A 26,634-nucleotide genomic window follows, 5' to 3' on the forward strand; every position below is an offset into this window, starting at 1 on the left:
CGATTCAATTTTTTGTAGTGAGGTTTGTTGATTTTCTGCTTATTGTCTTTCTTAAATTATTTTTATTATCTTCACTAGCGCTTTACAATGAAATATTACTCAAGCATAGCTTCGGGTTTATGATCAGATATAATGCTATAATGCTGGGTCTGGACTCTAAAGGCCTATTGCAATGTCGATAATTCTGACTGGATTATATGTTATAATTTTTTGTGGCTTTTTATTTGCATAAACACCCTCTAGTCTATATGGTCGTAAAAAGGGTAAAATCATTGTCAGGACGGTCTGGCGGTCGGAATTACGCCCTGAACATGATGAATTCCCGTCCAGCCTCATATATGATACCTCAGCATTATATCGCTGAAGATCATCGTCCTCCAGCCGCGAAAATAATCGTCCGGATTTCAGTTTCAGCATGATGGCCGCATGTATTTGCGAACGGGCCGTTTTGAGCGCCGTGTCTCCTTCTCCAGCCCTCCTCGAGCATCCCCCTCGCGCCCCCACTCGCGGACGTACTCGCGGAAATACAACACCAATGAAAACTGTCTTTCCCCCCGCGCCACCCGTTCAGTTTTCTCTCTTCTTCGCGGATTGCGCGCGCAACCAGTCGAGCTATTACAGTAAGAAAACAGACATATAAAACTGAGAGAGGGTTAGGGGCAGGGAGGGGGACGTAAAAATCAATATCCCCGGGGCTGCTAAATCACGCTTATCAAGAGCACCTTCCCCCCGGCGCGCGTTCCCCCTTTTCCCCAAGTCTTCCCGACTCTCAGACCACCGACACCCCCAGCCCGCTCGTCGTCCCCCTCCCGCGCCCCTCAAGGTCCCCCATCCAGTACAAAACATTCAATTTGAACCGTCAAGTTAAAGCGAAATGGATTTTGCAGAGGAGAATGAGATTTGGATTTTAAATTTCATTTCGATAGACTTCGCTCGTGTATGGTCCTCATAATTCTCCGGTTTTGGACGTAAGCCTTTCTGATGTTCACCGCAATCTGCCGACCAAGTCGCCTAAATGACTGTCGTCATATTTCGTCTCGAATGGAAAAAATTCTTTTTTTTTTCATTTTTTAATATCGGTCTCAAATCGAGATCAAAAATTTAAAGAAGACCAATGAGAGTCAAGAGCCTTAGCCAATTTGTTCAAATTCATATACGAAGGGGTCACCCATCCAGGAACTGACCACGCTCAACGCTGCTTGGGTTGCGACGAAGAAACCTATTTTCCCAATATTTCCAAAAATATGAATCCAATCCAACTGATATCTACTGTAGGTTCTTGGTTCTTAAAAACGTTTCTTGAAAAATTTGAATGACATAGGCCGCATAGTTTCTCAGAACCTACATAATATTTTTAAATTTTTTCTTTTATTTTTAGGGATACAAAACTTCACAAAATTCTCTGTATTGGTAATTCATGAGTACATATTCAGTACCACCACAATTGCACGGTAATGTTGGAAACATTGTACACAAAATTTTAAAATGTCTACAACTACAAAACCATCCAGCGGATTCTGGACCAGCACTTTCCTTCGAACAGCATGACAGTTTGCCAAGAATTCTTCATGAATGAGTCCAACCCAATAGTATGAAAATTCGACTATTACATAAATTTCGACAAAATATAATCCTTTTTTTATTTCTAGAGCACAGGTCGTTATAGCTATACTTAGAGTTATATATCGTCATACTTCGAGGTCATTCACTGCAACGAAGAAGACAAGAATTCCAGAGGCAGCATGGTCTAACGAATAGGCTTTTTCACCATTGGAACAAGATTCCCGAAAGCCTGGTCAATGCAACTCCCATCAAAGACTTCATTTGATATAATCTCTGTTTTATTTTTTATTATTTTGTTCACAGTATCTACAAGTATCTAAGAGTATCTATTTCGTACAATTGTTATTTTAAGTTGAGTTTGTAGGTGTCATACTTCTACATTATAAATTGTACAATACTAATATATTAGGCCAAATATTTGGATAATACCGGAATATGTGTAAAGTTAGACAAACGACTCAAACGAGATCAAGCTAGCTTATTTGTAACTGTTTCTGGTCTTGCTTTCCGTTGCTCGTGTTGCCTCATATTATTCTTTCGTGCAGAAGGTGTCGATCCTCCAGTAGTTTTTTGTTTGGGTATTATAGTCGATTTTTACACCCAAAGAATTATTATGTGACGACTATTATTAATTCACTGGCGTGCTCACATCAGTTACGTCACACACGAACTGTATGGTCGCTGTTTATGTTTTGATGAATTAAAATTGTGTCAAGCATACTTGCACGCTTGAGATATTACTCGAAATAGCACATCTAATATTGAACATTGAGAAAAATTAATTTATACAAACATTTCGCCTTTCAAAGAAGATGTTTGATAATAAATTATTTTTTTCTTGACGACATGCATTCAATGCCGTTGAAATTTGTTTTCAAATTTGACCTATTATAAAATGCTTGTACTAGTTCAAAAACCCTCCCACCACAATTCATCCATCACCTTCCATTAGATGGAATTGTAAAAAAAGAGGGAGAGTTAAACATGGACTCATTTTCATATAAATCACTTCGGTGTGAGGTTCGACCTCTATTTCACTAGTAGACAATGATATTTAAAAAACAACTTCACCAACCGAAATCAAGGAGATGATAAGAAATTTGAATTAGAGAAAAGCTCCCGGAAGTGATAAAATAACGAATGTTATGTTGAAGAAATTACCTAAAAAAGATATAGCTGCTCTCACAAATATCGCAAACGGAATAATGAGGACTGAACACTACCTTTAAAAGTGGAAACAGAAATAGTCATAGTGTTCAACAAACCATTCAAAAAGAAGAAATTCCCACAAAACTACATACCGATAAGTCCATTGTCGGTGCTAGGAAAAGTAATCGAAAGAGATATATCTAGGAGGCTGACTGAAAGGAACCAAACACCTGAACCTCATACCAGCAGAACAGTTCGCACTACCCACTAATAAAAGCAGCTACATGTGGAAAGAGACAATTTTGAAAATAATCGAAGTTGTTGCCAGACCACAGTCCACAACTGCCATATGGATCACGTGCATGGGGATTCGAGGCAAAAAACCATATTCAAAGAATTGAGGCAACAGAAAACAAGGGTTTTTTTGAGTTCAGCCATCTGCTATCAAACCTCTTGTCTCTTTCTTCATCGGTTTATTTCTTCTTGCACACTATGGTGCTGAAGTTTGTTGTTTATCCTATTCGGATGTTACATCTTGAGAATGTACCCATTCTTCCTCTGTCCACTAGCCTCCAGTATTCGCCGTTTCGAATATGTTGTCAGCTTCCCTCTGCATGAATTCCGTAATGTTTTTCCATTTCAGGTCCCCATAGATTTGTCTGTTCTTAACAAACCAGGGTGCATTTATTGCACATCTAAGCAGTGTGCTCTCTATTGGCGGGACATGGCTTTTCGCAGAAAATTCAAACGAGACCAATTCATAGGTCAGCTTATATGAGGCCTGGCAACCTATTATAGTGGGTGATGACGGTTTTGCCAATCAGTTGCCTTATATGGCTTTTTCAAGTTCGATCATTTTATAGTGCTGGTACTCGATACTAAGTATCATGTTATTTTTTTTTGTGATAGTATCGCTTGGCTTTTCTGTTCATTGAATTCAGACAGAAAAACAATAATGGACTTTTATTTCAAATATTAGAATATTACAATATATACCTACCCCATCTCCCCTGTTTTAAAATGTAAGGGTTATGTTTATATCACTAAATGTTGAAACTGGATTTGACCTTGAAAGTGTCCACCCCGAATCAAAAATCAACGTGCTCCTCGAAATAAATTCATTCCCCCTGTAATCCCTCCTGTTTCGTTTCCGAAAAATCTCCATGTATATGCCCAAATCTACCACTTTTACAATAACTCTGTTGTTACACTGTTGCTTCAGAGTATCTCAACCAGATACAGTTGTGAAATGATATTCCCAACTACCTCGGGCTTTAACATCATCGGCGATTTTTCTCTGCCGGTCAAACTAATCATTCTATATTTCTGACTATGATTCATCTGAATGGAGCTCCTGCTTCTCTATCGCCGGATGTGTGTGATCGTTGTGATTTAAGAGCATCGAATCGTATCATGTTTTGCAGACTCCACTAATTCATCCTGCTGAAAAATTTGAATCAGCCTGCACTATTTGCTTAACAGCTGATTTCATAAAACTTTGATTGCCCGATCAACGATTTGACAGCCACTCGATTTCAAAACGAAATCACTAAAACTTTCTCATTGCTACATATTTTGAAGAAGTAGCAATTGAGAAGCATAGAATGGGCGTATATAGATCATAATTTGATATTCCGAATTCTCATGATTGAATTATTGATTGAAAACAAGTCAATCAACCGTTGATTCCCCGATCGAGCTTTATGAAACCTGGGGGTAGTCGTGCAATGCCCTTATGAATGATTTCCACTACTTTTGTTTCACAAAACATTGATTGCCTCATCACCAATTTGACAGTCACTCGATTACCAAAACGAAATCACTGCAACCTTTTCATTTCTGCATATCTATCTTTCTTTCTGTTAGTGGAAGGAATCACCAGTTGATAATCATTGAATGGACGTATATCCATAAATCCACAATTGCATGCTCATTACCTACTGAATTATCGATTGAAAACTAATTGACATAATTAATCCGTCAATCAACCCTTGATTCTCTGATCAAGCTTTATGAAACCGAGTTTATGTATTTCATAATCGATTCGATGTGAAATAAAATTGTATTCCGAAGTTATTTCAGATGAAACAGATATTTCTTCCTCTATACGTTGAACAACTTTTCACTTCCACACAAAATACAATATTCCATGTGCTCATTGTGCAACCGCATCGATTTTTCAGGCATTCACCGAAACCACTTCGTGCCCCGCTGAAGATATTTAGTTAACCAGTTGAAATATCGCTAATTTATGCGCATTTCAATTCCATCTAGCATTTCGCAGATGTTATTACGCAATAAAATCAGTTCTAATTGTATTTATAGTGCTATCAGGAATGATAACGGCGGTAATTGCTTTACGTGCCGTGGAATTTCATAAAAATGAGCGTATTCCACCCCTTGGCGATGCTAATCGTGAAGAATAATTCCGTTCGGTTGGGGGTTCGGTTTCCTTGGGAGAAGAAGTTTCCCTCAACTACTCAGGACTTGCGCTAACTATACACTCGAGTTGTATCTTGTATTTTTCGAGATTCTTGCTGTTTCGTTAGTAATGCCCCGAGTGAAACTTATTATGGGAGTTGGAAGTAATTCGTTCGGTTCATGAGAATGGTTATGTATCAAGGCCATCAACATTCTTTCATTCTCGTGATGCATCAGACATTTATGTCATAGCAGTTTGTTCATACAACCACAAATTTGAAAACCAATTTAATCTTCATCATAGGCATAACATGCGTTCAAAAAATTTGTCGTCAAGTAGGCTATGGAATTTTGAACGTCGATATTCCGTGTCTGAAAATTCCATATTTTCTGAGCAATACAAGCTTCTTCATATTGCAGAACAAACACACTAACTAAATAATATATTTTCTGAGATCGTATTTACCCATTATTCTATCTAATATTCGATAATTTCGAAAGAATTCATGGTTCAATATGTAATACAATATTCAAATATAATTTTCATGCCAGGTGCTTACACATTTGATGTCTCAGAATGTAAAATAATTGAAGGTAGAGCTTTTTCTATCCAAAATATCAGCAGATAGCTATGAAAATGATAGGTAACTAAATAATTGAAAACAGGACCGTGTTGTCAAAAATGAACGTGCAAGATGATTTTGTTAGTTCGTTTTTCTTTTATAAAATGTGTGCCATACTAAATAGAAATTTAATTTGACAAAAACGTCCTTCTTTCATTTCTGAAAACAAAAATCTTTCAACTGATCCAGAAAATATATATATATAATATAATAAGTTTCAACATTAATAGTCTATGATTATATATTCAGTTTATTAGTTAAGGGTATAACATCTTTACATCTGTACCAAAGGAAGAAACCCAGACCATATTGAGCAGCTTCAATTCATACTCCAATAATTTACAATTTACTTTAGAAGTAGAAGATGCCGAACTAAGTGTGCCCTTTTTAGACACGAAAGCACAGAGACATGAAGATGAAATAAGATTAAAATGGTACAGAAAAGAAACAAATTCAGATAAGATAATACACTTCAATTCCAATCATAACATAAATATAAAAATAAATGTGATAGAAAAAATGAAACAAAGAGTAAGTAAGATTTGCCACGAGTCATATGAGAGGGAAGCAATTAACAGATTACTTGAAGTGTTCAGACAAAATGGATACCCAAATGGAATGTTAAATAAGTTACTGTTCTCCACTCACACAACAAACATCCAACCCCAAAGAAACGAAAACACAAATGAAGAGACCCGCTATGCTTCCTATCCAAACATAAACGGATTGACACAAAAATTAAAAAGAATATTTCATGAAGAAAATATAAAGATTGCTGTATATAACCAGAAAACAGTAGGAAATTTGTACAAGAGACTAAAAGACCCAATACCAAATTTATTGAAAAGCAATGTTGTTTATGAAATTGAGTATGAAAACTGTGAAGGAAGATATATCGGACAAACATCTCAGTGGTTGAAAAGCAGGCTAGCGTTACATAAATCAGATATAACAAAACATCATGAGAGATGTGCGTTAGCAACACATGCTTTCAATTCAAATCACGAAATTAATTTCCAGGATGTGAAAGTATTGAGGATAGAAAAAAATTACCAAAAAAGAATTATATTAGAAATGATAGAGATAAATAAACAAGGAAATGCCATCAATAAAAAAACAGACACAAACAAATTAAGTACCATATATAAGTACCTGTTAGAACAATCAGAAAGAAACTCCATATTTTTCGATGGTCCAGTATATGGTTAGATGTCAAGTGTCATATAGAAATACTAAATTGACACAATAAGTAAATAATCAAAAAATATTTGTTCGGTAATTCGGTGATGTCCAGTAAAATTGATTTTATGTTTAAAGACCAAATGTTTGAAGCTTTGGAGAACTCCTATATTATATAACCTCATATTCAGTGAGTTTGGAAAGAAAACAAAAATGAATTGTGAAATTTATGTATATGTTTGTATTTCAGAAGCCCTGATGAAGAATAAAATAAATATTCGAAAGCTTGGCATAGAATGTAGAGTTTGACTTAAAAATTCTCCCATCAAATTAGTCGTTATACCCTTAACTAATAAACTGAATATAATATAATATATATACCACTTATAGCTAGCAGCCCAGAGGATCTACTGATAATGCTGGACACCTATAAACATATATACGAAGCTTTAGGCCTTAGACTCAATATCGACAAAACCAAAATCCTGGTAAGTCCGCCAGAAAGCCTTCAAACACATATTAGTCTGTAGAATGAAACTCTAGAACAGTTCGATCAGTTCAAATACTTGTAGAGCTTCATAAATACTAGAGCTAACCTAGACAGGGAAATACAACACCGTATCAATTCGTCATCACGGGCATTCTGGAAGCTAAATGTCAGAGTGTTGCAAAATCACGACTTCAATCTGAAGACCAAGACTGCTGTTTAAAAGCAGTCGTCCTCCCAACGCTTATTTACGGAAGCGAAAGTTGGACGCCCTACAGGCGACATATTAAACAGCTTGAACAAACGCAACAACGTCATTTAAGACAGATAATGCACATCAGATGGTTCCACAAAGTTTCGAATGCAGAAGTCTTGCAACGCGCCAGTTGTACAACAATTTAGACTCAAGTAACAAGGGCCCGACTCAGATGGAGAGGACACATTCTGAGGATGCGAGACACAAGACTCCACAAAATAGCTCTGTATGGTGAATTCACAGAGGGAGCCCGAAAACCAGGAGGCCAGTATAAGCGATTTAAGGATATACTACATCAATCCCTAAAATCAGTTTATGCCAATCATAACTGGGAACAACTAGCGTTAGACAGGTCACAGTGGAGGTCTATGGTGCACAGTTATAATGGAGACTCGAGAAGAATACAGCGGCGGCCAGATCTGGTTGTGACTATCCATGCCTGGGCCTCTTCAGTCACAGAAGGGCACACAGTCGCAATTACCCCTAAGAAATTACTAGTCTGTTCTCACTTTTTTTTTTTGTCTTTTTGTAGATTTATTCCCGGTAACGAGTTACAGCAAAGAATGAATGACACACAAATTGATTCCGAGTCGATTCTTGAGGTAAGGTTTTTTTCCAATTTTCCCTCAAAAATGCACTCTGAAATTTAATCTTTTCTTCTTTTCTTTCCGATGCCAAACCACTCTCACACTAGCTCACTCTTCAAAATTTCACCATGGTCATATGTTGTTCTGTAATCAAAAATCGAAAATAATAATATTCTCATCATCTGTCGATAGGACGACAGATCACTCAGCGAACTTCAACTAGTTTAAATCAAAATTTCGCCATCCCTTGATCGCCAGCGCGGCTATTGGCAAAAACATGAACTACCTATTTTTACATATTTCAGCGGACAAATATTAGGTCCTTTCGTTTGCATAAAAAGTGTAGCACTTTTCTACACTCGATTTGATTTACACCAGTGTAGAGGAAGTGTAGTTTATCTACACATAGTCAAAAGGGGAAGTAGATAAACAACACCTCCCCTACACACCAGTGTAGAGGAAGTGTAGTTTATCTACACATAGTCAAAAGGGGAAGTAGATAAACAACACCTCCTCTACACTGGTGTAAATTCAATCAGCAAACGAATACTAAAATTGAGTGTAGAAAAGTGCTACACTTTTTATGCAAACGAAAGGACCTAATCTGTGGTCTCAAAGCAGCTATCGTTCTCCTTCTATCTACAGGCTCATAGGTTCAGTCACGGAACATCAACCTTCAAAATTGCATAGCCTACTTGACGACGAATTTTTTTGAAACTCGTTATATTAATATTCTAGGAAACGCACTATCATTGTTTTGGAAAAACTATCAAACTTCAGATATTGAAGAAATGATACCCCATGTATCATTTTATTTGGGTTTGTACAATACTGTAAGATTAACAGATTGCTGTCCACGTCGAGCTTCAACAACTCTTCTGGCAGAAGCTAGAGCCACTGGAGCCAGTATTACGAAGCTGAAACTTAATGGTGGTTGGAAGAGTACCACCCTGTATATCACAGCCCGAGCCGCTCCATTCGAAAGTGAGAAAACTGTGTTTTTCACTACACCAGATGCCAATCGAACCCCAAAACATGAAACCCGACAAAAAGCCGGCCATTATTCAAATTCCCCACTGTTCTACAACATAATAGCCTCATAGTCGTTAGAAAAGTGGGAAAATTGAAATATAAGTACAGCGTCCCCGGTGAAAAGAAATAGGCGTTCTATTTTCTTCCATAATACACACTTTGTATTCAGAAAGAGTCTGCATAAGATTGAAAAATATTATTTCTTTACATCACTCCTTTTTCCATAATAAGATGTCTTCCAGCTCACGACAGTTCTATTCGTCTGTCTCTTTCGCACTCGCTTCGTGCAGAATGAGGTTGTCATTGGTGTTTCCACACATACACTTCGCGAGCGATCAATAAGCAATTGAAGTTTAGGGATGCTGTAATTTGGCAATAAATAAGTAGATGTCAATTTTCTGGGGCAAATTCAACCAACGAATATATTATTGGGGATCCAATCGATAGAATGTTATATCGAATAGAAATTTCCCATTTATTCACGTGTGTTGCATAATGAGATTCTCACCCTGGTTTTTCCGGAATACGAAATTTATTTTCCCATATTGCATTTTCAGCTTTGCCCAAATGAATATTGAATACATTTCCAGTCTTTCGAAGCTGATGGAAACATTTGTTTCGATGGGATTTGGTAGCATTGGAAACAAAACAGTTGTCACTATACAATTCATTATACGAAAATATCCGAAAACGTTGGATTGTTGTACGTAAACTTTTTATTTGGTAATGGTTCAATTTTTATTCCGGCACCCTTTTTGAGGTGTGAATGAAGTATATCTATAAAGACGAGTCAGGAATGCCCGAGGGAATGCCTAATTTTTTTCTATGACGCCCCCTGCGAACATATGTGCCTCCAAATGATACGCCCATTATTCATTTTTTTTGTGATAACTTCATAACAACTCAACCGATTCGGATAATTTTCTGAATTTGAGTCAATACAAATATCAGTAAAGATTTGCTTCCAACACCTTCCCATTAGTCTTCAGGACCGCCAGGAACAGACTGACCCTAACACTTACAGCGGGTTTCATAAAACTCTTACTGCCCGATCAACGATTTGACAGTCACTGGATTTCAAAAACGAAATCACTAAAACTTTTTCATTCCTACATATATTGAACAAGAAGCAATTTAGAATCATTGAATAGATGTATATAGATCATAATTTGATTCGAGAATTGAATTCCGATTTCTTATGGCTGAATTATTGATTAAAAACAAATTGACGTTTATCTGTCAATCAAGCGTTGATTCCCCAATCGAGCTTTATGAAACCGGGGGTGAATGGTCTGAAACGTTTTTTGATCGGAGGTTTTGGCAAAAAATATCAAAATATTTTTTTCGTCGAACTCAACATGAAAAAAAAGTCGATTATTTTTTATGGCAACTATTTTTCGTCCGCATCAGATACGTTTCGTCCGTAAACACTTTTCGTCCGCTCTGTTTGTCGCTTAGAGCTAGTGGCGATCAATCAATATCGAGAGCCAGGATTTGATAAAAACATAAGTATCTGTGACAATAACTGTCATTTGCTTTGATCAAATTAATTCTTCACGGATTCTTCTAGATTGCAAGAGTGAATTAAGAACGTGGTTTGAATATTAGTATTCATTATAATCAATAGTGGATAGTGATAGCGATATGAATAACACTCCTTCAGAGATGTGGGAATTGGCAACCACATCCAGGTTGGATTTACAGCACACAGATTAGTACTTAATTTGCACCTCATCAAAAGACTGTCTATATTATCTCGTCTGCTTGCTAGCCTCGGCTGCGCCTCAGCTATCAATTTGCAGGTTCGACTGTAATATAAAGTTTTTCGTCCTTGGACTTAAAGGTCCAGAGTTCATTCAGATTAAAAAAAAAAATCATTTAAATATTCATTGTTAGATGAAAAATAGGCACTAATTTACTCAGAACACAACCGATCCTTCTGAATTGCAAGACACAAAATGTTGAAATATCCTACTAGAAATATCTCTATAACTAGAACGAAGAAGACTGTAGCTGACGTAAACTCGATCACCGAGCAATTTTACGAAATTTCCGCCAATAAAATTTCATTAGGAGAAAAGATGCCATTCGAGAGAACAATTTATTTCATTTGAGAATCAAAAAAACATCATCTCATGCATGACCCACTTCTCTCAGATATTTTCCTCCTAAAATGAATACTCTCAGAATGAAGGAAAATATCGTACCAATCCGAGGTTCTTTCGCAAATCGAATTCAGCAGTCCTGGAAATTGCGCCATTCTTCGATAAAGTATTTCAGAAGGAAAGTAAATTAAACATCAATAAAAGAACGGATAGAGAGAGAGAGGCGACAAGAGGGAGAGAGAGAGGCGGATGGAATATATATCATCACGGAGAATAATGAAATTTTTCGACAAGAAAATAAGATATACTGTTTAATATCCAGAGGTATGTTGGAGATTGAAAAATACATATGAGTTTGAAGCTCGGAGAAAAGAAAACTGAAAACTCCGACGTGAAACTTCATCGGGAAATAATGCAATGTAAATAGGGAGGGTTTCTCTCCTTCGGTCTGGATTCGAGTTCTTTGCGCTTCGATGATTCACAGGATTATGATTTTATCTTTGTTGGAAGTTTCGTAGGTCCATAAAGTTGTGAGAAGAGAAGTTTCCAATGTTCTAGAGAATTATTTTATGAATGGAAACGAAAGTTTGGAGAACAGCATGGAACAAAATCCTATATTTTCTCCATTTCAAATCATGGAATACATTGAGAAAGTTTTTTCATATAACTGAAAATGACTGTAGAGAAATTAATAAACAAAATCATAGGTTTCCCGATTATTTTTCTTTATGAGGGCAAAATTCTATGGGATTGAATATTGAATGGCAGCTCTGTAAACGTTTCTAAGACTTAGGAAAAAATGAATAACAGATGATGGATAATGGCCAAAACCACACCACACCCCTCTTTATCCTTTTGTTTTCAGGTAATAGGGGAAATTTAATTTTTTCGGCTTTTCAAATTTCAGTAATATCGAAAAACAAATGAAACATTATACAGTAACTTTTTCATATATTCAGTGGCGAAAACGAAGATTTTTTTCAGTCCTCCCCTTCAATAATATATTCGTAAGTCATATTTTTCAAATTTTCCAGTACCAATTTTTTTTTTTATTCAGAATGTACGGGGTGAATCTTTGATTTCTATTTGTATTTAAACAGTAGATTCTCTTTTCTCTTACCATTTTTTTCTGCCTAGATAGTAATATATAGCCATTTTAAGCTTTCATCAAGGGTGGTTCCAGTAGGAGGGTGGGAAGGAGCATGGCATATTCTTTGATAACTTGGGAGAAATATTTATTCGAATATCAAAACATGATTTCAATTCCCTCTTTTAATAACAATAAGTTTCAAAATAGGTTTCTTTCAAACATATGGCTCATATTACATTAATTGGAAAAAAATGGTGATGGAAAAAACTCAATATTTTCAGCCTTCGACATTTCTTGTGTCCTTCTGCGATATCGGTTACTTTATACAGGGTGTTTTCTGAGTTGAGTCTCCTGTGAACAGAAGTTAGATATAAATCATATCAGTTTATTTGAATAAAAATGCTCATCTAATTGAACACATTTCATAATCGAACGAATAAATATCAAATCTGTCAGCCTTTGTTGAATTTCCACGGAATAATGAACCAAGTATCGTATACATATTGGTTTTGAAAAATTCAATTGATTAAGTGAACTATCCAAGGCTGAAACACACCATTTATCAATACTCCAAGACTATTGACATCATTTCTGTGAATAACATAATTTGTTCCGAATGCAACTTTCTCACTGGAACTTGTTTTCAGTAATAAATCACCTGTCATGTGATACGTTTGTTCGTACAATTGAAAGGGTTGGAATATATCAAATATATCGTTATCTTCGATATTATTTCCATTTCCATTATCACTTGTTTTTAAGTCGATATATCTTTTGTATTTGAATAATGATACTTCGAAAATGGGTTAGCACTTAGAATAATACAGGAAAGATATTTTTCTCTAAGTAATTAATTCCTTCAAAAATTCTGTTCACCTAGTTCTGATTTACAAATCGAGATATTATCCTGAAAAATGAATTGAAGTTCATTACTCTCAACGAAAAAAATGCAATTAGGGCTTCATTCCGAATAATATCTTTTATGTGAAACTCTACAAAGATAAATTCAGATATACAGGGTGAGTCTTTGACTCGTACAAATATTTTCACAGTAGATTCTTTTGAGGTCAAAAGAAACTCTTTTTAAGTATATACCGTTTTTCCGATTCGGCCCTGATAAAATGATATAATGAGCTAGCTAAATTTGTGACACTACACATCTGTGGATCTTTTCAAACACAGTTGTGTTCAGCGAAAGTACCCAATTTTTCAAATTTCACAGATACTCATTAATGTTTGAACATCAAATTACTCGAAAAGAGCGCATTATACGAGAAAATATGAAGAATATTTAATTATTGAAAAAAGTTCAAATGTTCATTAGATAGCATCCATCTTAGTTTCAACAGTTGGGTTCTTCGAATTTTTGGTATTTTTATGGTACGTAATGAGCATAATGAGAAAACAGGAAGACGTGGATGACATCTTTGTGGTTGAAAAAGTTTCATCAAATAAATAAAAAAAATGTATTCCAATATTCATTTCATTCGATAGAACGGTTTGTGAGACAGAACTAAAAATAACATTTCTTTATGTTTTTTCAACAGCCTGTATCTTTTAAACTGAGCCGATGCCGAAAAAATGTGAAGGGAAAAAAGTGTTTCTTTTAACCTTGAGAATCTACTGTTAAAATATTGGTACGATTGGAAGGCTTACCTGTATAGTAGCTTCAATTTTCTGATTTTCACTATAAAACAGAAATAAAACAATGAACAAATTGAAAGAAATTGAAACATATAATAAAGATTTCTACATAAAATCAGTTAAGAAAGAACTGAATTACAATTTCAAACTGACAATTACATAAAATTGCCAATTCAAACTGGCAATTGTAATTTTCTTTTCTGGAGGTTCATTCAGCACTTTTAAAGTATTTTAACCCAAAGAGTCATTTGGATAATAAAACAATGCCTTCGGAAACAACGAAACAATACCTGCTTATTTCAATTTCCGAAACCCATATAACATTTTCTCATTGTTGACCTCAGCGAAACAAGGAAGCTATTCCGTGAAATATCGAAAGATAATATAATAACGATAATTGTCAATAAAATGTAAAGAATGGGATGAGCAAAAGCATAACAAAATAAAATTTCCAACGCCACCCTACCATTTTCTTGCCGATATATCAAAATTCAATCGTACAATTTTTCCGGTCCAAAAATTCGTTCTGTGCTGTTCTTCCGGTCTCATTCGTGACTTTTTTTCGCCAAATTCAAATTCGTCGAACTCACGGAGCGTGAGGATGATAAAGATATTTATATGCTCATCCAGAGGATGTATATTAGGATTGGTGAGGGTCGTAAACTAGGAGCTTCCCTCAATGAAGGGGTTGTGGGTTATGGGAGGAAATAAAATATGTTGGAAGATATTCTCCACAAATCGTCAACATCGAATTTTTATTACGGGGTGGAACTAATATGAAGATGGTGTTTGACATCATGTGTGAATTTTAACTGCATACAAATTACTCGCACTCCAAATGATACTTCATCTTGACTTCATAAGAAGTATACAATAAGTAAAATCTCGTAGTTGACTTCAATTTGGACATGAGAAAAATTGCTGCAAAAAGGATCCCCAAATGTTTGAATGTTGACCAAAAGCGTGCAAGGGTAGAAGATTCGCGTCGATTTGTGCTCGATTTGAAAACGATGAAGACTTCTTAAACCGAATTGTTATTATGGACGAGACTTGGATACATTTCTACGATCCAGAAACAAAGCAACAATCGATGGAATGGCTACACTCTGGTTATCCAAGGCCTAAGAAGTTTCGTGTACAAAAATCTGCTGGAAAAGTTCTTGCTTCAGTTTTTTGGGATTGCCATGGAGTAATCATATTTGCTTTTTTGGATGGAGGTAGAACAATAACCGGAGATTACTATTCGACATTACTGACCACTCTACGGGAAAAAATTAAAGAGGAAAGACGCGGAAAGCTATCCAAAGGTGTTTTGTTTTTGCAGGACAACGCCCCTGCACACAAATCTCATGTTACCATGCAAAAAATTCGTGATGTAGGTTTTGAATTACTGAAATTCTCCTCTTATTCACCAGATTTGGCTCCATATCTTTCCTCAACTGAAAAAAAGTTTAAAAGCTGTGGAGGTCTGGTTTGCAGAGCAAGAAGAAACATTTTTTTTTTGGAAGGTATAGAGACGTTGCAGGTTCACTGGAATAAATATATCTAATTAAGAGCAGAATATGTTGAGCAATAAAATATTTTGACATTGAAATTTTGTTTGGTTCTATAGTAGGCTAAGAATTTTTCAATACATCCTAGTATTGCAGTAAGATGAACAAAAAGGGGAGAAACTCCTGAAATATAGATCGCTGTCTTATAATTCAGGACACTGTCCTATAAGAAATTCGAATTTCCATTAACCTGGGCCAAGTTTAGCTTCTAAAATATAATTTATACCTAATCATTTTAATATATGTATAATTCCAAATACCTACCTATTGAAAAAACATAAATTCATGTCAATAGCTTTCTCAGGATGAAATGAAAACAAAGCTGAATTAAAACACTAAAAATGCGAATTGAAACTCCCCAAACAACAGAGGTGATTAATAAATAAATAACACCGAGTAGAAATCTGGATAGACAGCTTTGATCCCTAATATTCATTCCTCTGAAAGTGTATCGAAAGTTCATTTGTTTATTATTTCGTCTTCAAAAAGAAAATTGTTAGTTTTGTTATTTGGTGTTATGAATAGAGTGTGCCATGGACATCCAGGTGGTATCTGAAGGAAGAGTAGAACAAAATCCATTCGGGCAGGTCATGAAGTAACAAAAACAGAAGTGCTGTTCTGAATAATCGTTTAAAAAAAAGTTTTATTCGTAAAAAACTTGATTATTATGAGTCATAACATGAACTCTGTTCAACAAGTTCACCATGTTTTTCATAATAATTATAGCTATGCATTTTCAATTCGTGCTTTCCTTCATCAAACTTGTGTGTGAATATGTAAAATATCTAGCCTAAAACTTCCACAGAAAAGTGTGGCTGAATCACACAAATTGCCAATGACGAGCTTTGTTAATGAAATTTGTTATCTACGCAATTCATCAAAAAGATAATTCACATAAATTAATTATCCAATAAATCTGACGTTATAATAAAAGTTCAAATTTCCTCCGAACTCCATTTTATATCTTGGAATCCAATTAGTTTTGAATCCTTTTGGATCGAATCCAATCTATATCAAAGTCTGACGTCAGGCGCCTTTCGTTTATTGAGGAGCTCTTTTGGGATGAAAATATTCGTCGAAAATTGAGGATTCGACAGCAAAAGAATTCATCAATTTCCCTCTAAACATGATGAAAAAATTTTCACGCAAGGCCAATCAACGATACATTTCACCAAAGCCAATGTAAGCAATTGCCATCAGTTACTGCGGAACAAAGAATGTGAAATTTTGCAGGTTGGTTCTCATCTGCAGCGTTATGAAGCCTATTGATTTTGATCAGAATCGATCTAGCGGTTTTCGAATTTTTTTGAAGTCACTGAAATTTCGGGTCCCTTTTGGGGAAATTTTCTGCTCGTCAGGTAGGTATGTGGATTTTTAGACGAATTTCATTTCAGGATTTGAAAGAGGGGATATTCTTCACGCAAAAAACCGCGATCTTATATAAAAGTGGTACTTAGAAAATTTATCCTCCAGAAAAAATACTTCATCAGCAGAATTCTTCATTTCAGAAGATGCTCAAATAGGTTTATTTCAGTTCTATTCATTTGAAATTAAAAATTGGTTAATCATCAACATCAATTATGAAGAAGTGTAGAATGGATCTTCTTTCAATGAAAAATATAATCAAAGCTAATTGAAAAAAATCTCGATTTACTCCCAATCGATTTTGAATTAGTTTCATATGATATATATTTCCTCGGAATGGTGAAATACAGGCTAATGAACGCTATATAAAACGCCAGGAATAAGATCATTTCGGGAACAATAATTTTCCTCTCGCCCCTTTTGTTTCACTTTCATTCCATTTCGGTTATAAATTGAACGAGAGGAGAAATTCTCCTCCTTATTGGAGAGAAACCATGAGAACTCGAGAGCAATAAATAAGGGGGACGTAATATCTTCAAATTTAATCAAGTTTCAACCCGTGTACAGAATAAAGATAAGCTTTCGTCGTTTTCAATTGAGAATAATGAAATATTTCACCCAATATTTACCACGATCAAGCTCACGAGGGACCTAGCGGGAATATTAAGGGATTTCGTATTCATAATTCAAAACCAGTAACATATAGCCAGAATTTCTTTTCAGATTATTCACAGGTTATCAAGAAGGGCTGCTTATCAGCTCTTTCTAATTAAAAATTTGGAATTACCTACATATAAAACATGCTATCGGTTACCTTAAATATTTTTTTTAGGAATGTCAATAGTGAATTGATTGAAAACTGGCCTTATGTTATTTTATTTTACTTGGTATATGGGTTCACCTGATGAAGCAAATTCAAAAGATTGAGGGAAAACTCGATATAACTTCCACATTCGCCAAAGATTGACTACAGCAATTTCCATGAAATTTTTTGGTAATTTCAAAAATTTCATTTCTTTTCCTCCGAGCCTTCATTGTACGATGGAGGAAAATATAGTATCTGAACAAAATATATAATACGAGAAATTTGAGTGTATGTAACATCAGAAATAGATGAAAGGAATTTTGAAATATTTATGAAAGATCAACTATATTAAAATAATAATAATAACAAATTCGATGTTCAAACCATTGCAGATAGAAATTCCTTTTCTTGATAAAAATATTTTACTTATGCAAATTCTTCAGTTTCTGATATTTATTTTAAACTGATATTGGAAAATCGGTGTTTGAGAATAAGGTTCCGTAAATTCGGGAAATATTGAACCATCCCGTATTTCATGGCAACCGTTAGATACGTACGATTTTCAAATTCTATATAGGGTGTTTCAAAATCAGGTTCCGTAAATTCGGGATCTTATTCTTCAGATGATTTTATGATACTAATATTCTATGGACTATGGGTCTCTGAAGCATTGTTTCTGTGATACAGGATGTAAAAATTAAAAAAAAAATTGGTTTTTCGAAAATATTCATCTCAGGTAAAAAATTCAAGATACCACTCTTTCTGTGAGTCATTTAATATAACGGAAATAATTTTGAATTTGAAAAAATTTGCTTGAATGCGTACCATAACCTACCAAACCTAAAGAAAAACATGTACGGTTTGAATGATATTTTCGACAAACCACTTTTTTTTTTTAATTCAAAACCCTGTATCTCAGAAACAATGCGTCAGAGACTCGAAGAAGAATCTTTGTGTCATAAAATCATCTGAGGAATAAGATCCCGAATTTACGAAAGTCTATTCTGAAACACCCTGTATAGTATTTGAAAATCATATATATTTTACGGTTGCCATGCAATAGGGATAGTTCAATATTATTGTCATTAAGTAAAGTGAAACTATTTCAATTTCCAGTTGAATTGAATTAATTTCATTAAATAAATGAAAAATATTCGAATTTGACATTATACTCAGCTTTTCTTGATTTGAAATGAAAAGGAAATTTTGGATAATACATATTTTTATAATTGTTCATTGATGTTATTCGTATGTTTTTTTACATTTTAACCATTGATGGTATAAACAAATATTCTATTGACAGTATTGACTGAACAAATGAATAATAGAATAATAATCAGTAGGTGCATACGAGTCAAACGAAAAATTGAAGAATCTACTTTTTCCACAAACCGACGAAATAACGAAAAAAACATACTTCTGTTGAAATTTACAACGATTACCCAGATTACAAACCACTTATTGTAGTACGGCCAGAGTTAAAAGTATGAAGGATATGACGCAGTGTTGCTAAGTCTCGAAATATCATTGAAATACATATATCAAATCGTTATGTAAATCTTAAAAAAAAATCCAAGCACACAAGGTCCTTTCGTTTGCATAAAAAGTATAGCACTTTTCTACACTCGATTTGATTTACACCAGTGTAGAGGAAGTGTAGTTTATCCACACATAGTCAAAAGGAGATGTAGATAAACTACACCTCCTCTACACTGGTTTAAATTCAATCAGCAAACGAATACTAAAATCGAGTGTAGAAAAGTGCTACACTTTTTATGCAAACGAAAGGACCGTATTTCAGAGTTCTCGAGACATAGTTTACATAGCATCTTGATTTAGCTACAGAATAGAATAGAATAGAATAGAATAGAAAGTGGCACTCTGTATATTCCTGGATAAAAAAATGTAATGATACTCTGCGGCATGCAGCGTCATGTTTTGTTCTAGATTCCAATAATTTTTGTTTTGTTTCCGTCCATTATTTCAATTGAGAACATTTACAGGCGACGGTTCACCAAATGAGTCTCCCACAAAAATTTATTTTTATTATTTGGACGGGACGAAGAACGTTAGTTGAAACTGGAATTAAAATCCGAATATCTCCTCGATTTTCGCGAATCTCGTGGTTCTTTTTCGTTGGTAGGTATCTCTGGGGATCAAGTCAGCCGAGTAATCGAATATGGAGTCATTTGAAATTAGTGTTCCACGATGGAAGCTCTAATTCCAGGAAGACTGCAATATCATCTGCCAGACATAGTTTTCCAATAAGAGGATTCGACAAGATTGCTTATTACTGCAGAATAGTTTCATCAGGATTTATATTCGGCGTTATTAATTGCTTTGAAATTGAAACTCGACTCGCCGGGCAAAATTCGATAATAGTCTCTGGTTCTCCGTCTCTCTCCGACGTTCTATCCTCTCTTTCGCAGTACAATAGGGCTCAGCTAATTGCAATCAACTACAGCTTCGTTTGGTACGTTTGTACTATTTCCTGAAGGCCCTATATTGATCCACATGTGCGTCCGTGGAGATTAGGTCGGATTCAAATGTCCAGCAGTATCAGGGGCTCGTCACTTGGAAGGCTTTCTGAATATTTAAATGCTAGGTAACAGTTGCACTCCAACAAGAATTTATCAACTTCATGAGACATATTCAAGGCAAAATCAAAAGTCTTTGCTATTCCGAATACATTTTTAAGTCAAGTTATTTCGTTTCTATAAATAATTCATCTATAGGTGATCAGCAGTTTTTTCTCCAACAATAAGTATAAGGTTTAGTGCATACAAAAATGTAAAATACTCCATAAATTTAACAATGAGTAGATCATAGAGAGGTGGCGGATTCTACACATTGAACCTCCAAGGTAATACACACTTGCATTTTGAATTTGAATCTCTGGCTTATGATCTGCTTGGCAATGGATAGGGCTTCAAACCATATAATAAGCACTGGTCGTAAGTATACGACCAGTGCAGTGATGGACGACAAGTGCAGAAGCCTATGCATCTTTGCTCATGCGGACTGTAGAGAAGTACTGCAACCGGACTATCACTACCAAGTGAGACAGGAGAGCCTGCCTGTGAGATCTATCGTCTAAACAGCGATGAACTGTAGGCTGCTTCTCCCCTACACCTCTTCGACATGGATCTGGGGATCTAAAAATAGTAATGAATGCTGACGTATGCCTTCTCCATAAAGAAGACTATGTTTCAGATAAAAATCAATGGTCTACAGTGTCACCAAACACCAAACACAACTTTCTTCATTGTACCCAAGTCATTCTGTAGTTTCATGTCACCCATCAAGATCTGGCAGACCAGAATCTTAAACGAAAGAAAAAGCTTTTTTTCTCAAAGACAAGCCCTGCCCTACGAGCTGGACCAAAAATGTTCTCTCACTGATTGAATTAGGACAAGGAGGAAGACAGTTGAACACCTGCTTTGCGATTTTGGGGCTGTCTATCAGAAACGGCTACAGCTCTTACTCTTTATTGTGGTCCGTCTGGAACGAGTGATGGATGCCACATCCAGGAAGGTAGTGAATCTAAGGAGACTTTGCTTCCTGACTGGTAAACGAGGTGTTTGCATGGTTTCCCTTCAACTAATAGATCTAAATACTCTCGCAAACATATTTGGAAACTTTGTTATAGTCCACGAAGACTGAAATCCCTATATGTATCAATAAGATCAACTCCTAGTAGGAGAATGCAGAAAAACCCTGCCAGATGTGGGTTTCAAGGTTTTGATGTTGTGATGTCAGCGACTCACATAAGAATTGAAACGCACCATTTCGTTTTGTCAATCTGAACGCTGATTTGTTTGAATGTGTTATTATTTTGTTGATTACTCTATCATTCAGTCCTGGCTAAGTACTCCAGTGTGCAACGTTTACAAATGGTTAAAACTTTCTATCGAAAAATGAGTCAATAATTTTAACCTCAAGATTGTTAAAGCCGATTTTCGGGTTGTTTTGCCTCTGCCATATATCATTATGGCGAATTATGCGAAAAGAGAATCGAAGCCTCTAGCCCAGTGGTTCCCAACTAGTGGTCCGTGGACCACTAGTAGTCCGCAGAAGCCAAAATATGGCCGGCGAACTTAATTCGAAGTCCGCGAACGATTTACAGTTTTTTATTTAAGATTTAACCCATGCTCTCAGACCAAACTGTTTAATAGATGGTGTTAGTGTATAGAATCAGTAATACAGTCAATACAAACTTGATGAAAAATTTGAGAACGTCGCAAATATATTCATTTTGGAAGATAACCTTCAAGCTTTCATTTGCCAACTTCAATTGTGATTATACGTAAAAATTTCCAAAAAGAGGAAATCAATTAAATGATCGTCAAGACCAAACGGATGCATCGAGCTCCATGAAGTTTTCACAATTTATTACTAGAAGAGTTGCTCTTTCAGAATATGTATCACATTTCCATCTACGGTTATTGTTATTGAGAGATAATCTACTCGAAAGGTGACTATCGAAAAATTTCCAAAACGATAGAATCATTTGAATAATCGTCATGACCGAACGGCTGCAGCGAGCTCCATAAAATTTTTATAGTTATTTCTAGAAGAGTTGCTTTTTCAGAACATGTATGACATTTCCATCTACCGTTATTGTTATTGAGAGATAATCCACTCGAAATGTGACTATCGAAAAAATTCCAAAAAGATAAAATCAATTAAATTTTCAGATTTATTACAGGATTATTATAGGTGGTCCCTGCTAACAAAATAATATAAAAGAGGTCCCTGGTCAAGAAAAGCTTGGGAACCCCTAGTCTAGCCCTTTCAAAGCGTCGGACTGCCTCAAATTGTGTCTGGAAAAGATCAAAGCAGATCCCGAATTTCATCGACAAATCAATATTATATTATTTAGTAGACCAGTAGATCTACTAAAACCCACATGCGATTGAAAAATCATCTCATTCCCTAAAACTGTCCGTTTGGTGGTGTGGTTTTAATGCTGGAGGTGCCCTAGGATCATATTTCTTTGTTGGTCATAATGGTTTCATCAACTTCTCCTCTTACTCGTGGAATATGAAACTCTCGATTTTTTACTGTTGACCTTGTCAAGTCATTGGTGCCACAAAAGAAGAAGAAGAGAAGAATGTTCAACGAAATATTGTTTTTATATGGAATTCCAGAAATGGAAGATTCCAAAATAGCCGAGTACAATGAGTTTTGTCTAGGAGTAAATTAGAAAATGTAGGTATACCTATTTATTAGTTGCCTCATATTTTTCAGGTCCTACATTTTTGGAAGGATAATTGAAGGAAGGAAAATAATTTCTGACGATTGACGATACGAGGGATCATTATTTGCATCAAACACAAATCAACCATTCGATGAGAAAGTCCATCTCTATGGACAACTTCTGAAATTATGAACAACGGCTAAATTTCCAATGTCCCATCATATTCACGAGTAGGTGTATCTTATTGCATGTCAGCAATAAATACGTAAATTTCACTGATCATCCAAGTACAGTAGCGCCTAAAGTAAAATTCCTCAACATGTTCTCATAGCAGTATCCGTGATTTGTTACTTTCCCGAGCGGATTTACAGCTCAAATTATCGAGTACTCGCTTCAACAGGGATATATTTCCTAACATTTATAGCTTCACCTTAATGTTCCTAGTTGAATTTTTGGTTTGTCACAAGTTCGCAAATCTGCAGGCTGTAATAAAACAGGTGAACACGACATTAAGCACCACATTTCAGGGTTAACGACTGTAAACTTGAAATGGGTTTGGAGGTAACTCGGCAAATATAGTCGTTCCTGTATCACAAAAAATTATAGAGCCTCATTATTGAAAGGTTCTCAACATTTAAGCGTAGATTTTATATGTCTTTGCTGGAATGATCAATTTCATTTCCAATTGTGATCGATTGGTTTATGTAATGAATTCATAAGTATTTATTGTGCTTTAGTTTCCTAGTTCGACAATTTTAAATTATCCTTGTGAATTGTTTGAGCACTAATTGTTTCGATTGAACAATAATTCAACGATACAGAAATACTTTAATTGAGATTACTTTCATGGATCAATGTTGTGTTATCATCAGTGAAGATGAAAAAAGGGCGCTGGCATCATATTTTGATGAATGTTCCTCTAAATATTCATCTTGTTGTATTGCACAGGTAAAGTTAAATAAAATTACATACTCACATTACAGTAATATAACTTTACAACATAACATTCTTACAGTTTACAGTTACACTGATTAAAAAACTTTGTATCTTGGACAAATAATTTACTATCTTGATATTCTTTTTTCCCAATTTTGTAGCTATGGAAATCGCTATTTATCTTTCGATTTTTCAGATGACCATGAGCATATAAAACATCTTGATACCAGTAAAGAACGTTTTATTCGACCCTGCGCATTTTAATCTAAATATACGATAAAAATTTTGAGGTTCTGTTAGCTGCTTAACGTCAATTCATATTTTGGAAAGTGTGCGCATGGGTACATTATATGGGCATTATTTCAGTAAGGAATAAATGACGACATTGTTGATTTGCTGCTTGCTCCACTTACACCTCTTGTTTGCGCATGCTGCTATTCCGAATTCTTCAATCGCTAGAATAGTGAAAAAGTTTATTGCTGAAGATCGATGAGCAGCGTATCTGATGATCCTTGCATATAAAACAGGCGTGGTACGAATAAAATTATAAATGGATGATATTTACATTGGCCCTAGATCTCCTTCAGTAGAAAAGACTGCGATGAAGGACCCAATGACAACCAAAACGTCTTATGAATACTGTACTGAGAAGATATGTGAACCAAAATTAATCATTTAAGCAATATGTGAAAGAAAAAAGATATGGACGTACAAAATTTTTCCAATAAAATTAATTTTTTTTGTCAATTCGACTGGCTTTCAAATATAAATGTTTTAGAGGTTTTGGTTTTATTATCATAATTACAATTCTTGTTAAGCTAATTGAATATTAAATAAAATTAGTCTGTAACGTTTTTACATGATATCCCTAATTAAAAAAATTTTCGATGAGTTGTATCAAAATTATGGAGACATCTTGTATTGTTTTAATGCCCCATCCGTTCAACGGCTATACTGAGTCATCCAAATTGATTGAAGTTTTTGAGGAAAGCTTCATCAGTAAAGAAGTAAGTTGCACTGGAATTCTTTTTTTTTTTCATTTTCGGTGATCCTGTGCTTCATCCAACGTAGCCAGTGAGCTCTCCTTGAAAATGACAAAGCAAAACTGAGAAAATATTGGTGCCATACGTCTCCTGTCCACCTCGAGTCTTTCTGCCAGTTCTGATTTATAGACAGCTAGAAGATTACAAAACAACGATATCCGATATTTGTGAGAAATGCCACAGACATAATAAATTGGCAGAAATTTAATTTAGTTCAGATGAATTATATGCTCCCGTTTTATCAAGTCATCCATAATTTACAATCTAGTCGGTGGAATGGGAAGAGAAATTGGAAATGAGTCTTCCTCGATTGCATTGTTTTCCCGGCATTCGATTCCGCTTCTTACTACGTTAGGGCTGAATTTTATGGCAGATCCGATCTTCGTGAAATTTTATAGATCAGTGTGATCAAATTGGTGAATTCATTCGATGTGAAATGGTCATCACTTCTCACTCGACAATTCGCATGATTCGATTTGTCTATATCAGCGAAAAAAGCATATTTCTAAAAGTTTAGTCTCGTTTTCAAATAGTTGAAAGGAGCAGAGAAACAATTGAAACACTATAAAACATAATAGGGAAAAACCTAACTAAAAAAGGTAAGAAAATTGAATCTACAATCTACATTCCTTGCGAGTTATTAATTCTCACAATGTAGGTAATGAGTAATGAATGAATTTGAAAGAATACTAAAAGCCTAAAATTTTTTTTCGATGTTACACTGCGTCACCATTACTCGATATTATTCTACAGAGTGGGCCATTGAAAACAAAACGGGCTCTGTAGGTCAGCAAAAAAAAATTATATAAAAACGCTTGGATACATCGACTTTTGATTCCGTGGGGACTAAGATGAAATTCAAAATCGTATCGCTCCAACCTTAGTGTTAAAATCTCATCCCCTATATTTTGAATGGGGAAGATGGAGTAAGTTGGAAGGTGACACCTCATTTGAAAGGCCTTTCTATTTCGAGTTCAGCATATTTTCATTCAATCCATTCATTTTTGAGATATTCAAATTTAAATATTTTACTTTTCAACCCAAATAGAAAAATGAATGTACCATTCATGTCGTCTTCTTTCGAGAAACTAATAATGCTATCAACTGCATTCCTCTATATTCTTTTGTTTTTGAGTTATAGGCCAAAATTTAAATTTGGGCGATTTCAACTTTGGTCATTAAGTATTTCCGTTTCTGTTTTTGCTAGGATGTTGTAATGAAGACAAAATACAGATACTTTTTTGATGGCAAACCAGTGGCGTAATATAATTTTTTCCTACAGGTTTATTTGCTGAGCTATAGCATAAAGTTGTGTTTTTTCTTATGAAGACAATTGGTTAAAAATAACTTAGAAAGAATCGTCATTTTTTACCGTTTCAGAAATATATTATACATCACCCTCAGTCTTTCTAAGTTATTTTAAACTACTGTTTTCATAAGAAAAAATACATCTTTATATTATAACTCAGCAAATATACCAGTTGGAAAAAATCATAGTACGCAGCTGGATTGCTATCAAAAATATAATGTATAATGTTTTCATTTCAACATCCTAGCTTAAACAGAAACGGAGATGAAGACCAAAGTTGAAATTTT

Source organism: Coccinella septempunctata, chromosome 5, assembly GCF_907165205.1.
Source record: "Coccinella septempunctata chromosome 5, icCocSept1.1, whole genome shotgun sequence".
In the NCBI taxonomy this organism is placed as follows: Eukaryota; Metazoa; Arthropoda; class Insecta; order Coleoptera; family Coccinellidae; genus Coccinella; species Coccinella septempunctata.